Consider the following 337-nt stretch of genomic DNA (forward strand, 5'->3'; position numbering starts at 1 on the left):
CATCTCTTTTTTTTCTCCGTCTCATGCACGAGGGACACTCTGCCATACCTTCTTATTTCCCAAAAAGTTTCTCAAGACAAGATCCTTTCCAGAGGCGAGGAGGAGCTCTTGTAGCACTAGGGGATATGTTCACTACTATCAACGAGTGAACATGCTCGGTGTTATATAGTCATCTGTGCGTCCCCTCCCCTACCCTTGTTCTTTTTTTCTCTCTTTTTTTGTTGCAAGTCTAGTCTGGAGCAGGATAGCCAATGAGGGGGAGGTGTTTCTCGCATCATAGTAGGTCGGAAGGGCGTTGAAAAAATGGGGAGGCGGGGTCGGGAGAGGCGCCTGCTGA

General features: G+C 48.7%; 1 protein-coding gene across 1 annotated transcript in view; it reads right to left on the minus strand.

Moving 5' to 3' along the window:
- The window catches only part of LOC119588352, a 13,064-nt gene extending 12,933 nt beyond the window's left edge, over window positions 1-131 (minus strand). The window contains exon 1 of the mRNA XM_037937036.1: window positions 49-131. The gene's annotated coding sequence lies outside the window, so the exon portion shown is untranslated. The remainder of the gene's footprint in view (window positions 1-48) is intronic.
- Between the last annotated feature and the right edge of the window lie 206 nt (window positions 132-337).

This window comes from Penaeus monodon, chromosome 23 (genome assembly GCF_015228065.2).
Source record: "Penaeus monodon isolate SGIC_2016 chromosome 23, NSTDA_Pmon_1, whole genome shotgun sequence".
NCBI lineage: Eukaryota > Metazoa > Arthropoda > Malacostraca > Decapoda > Penaeidae > Penaeus > Penaeus monodon.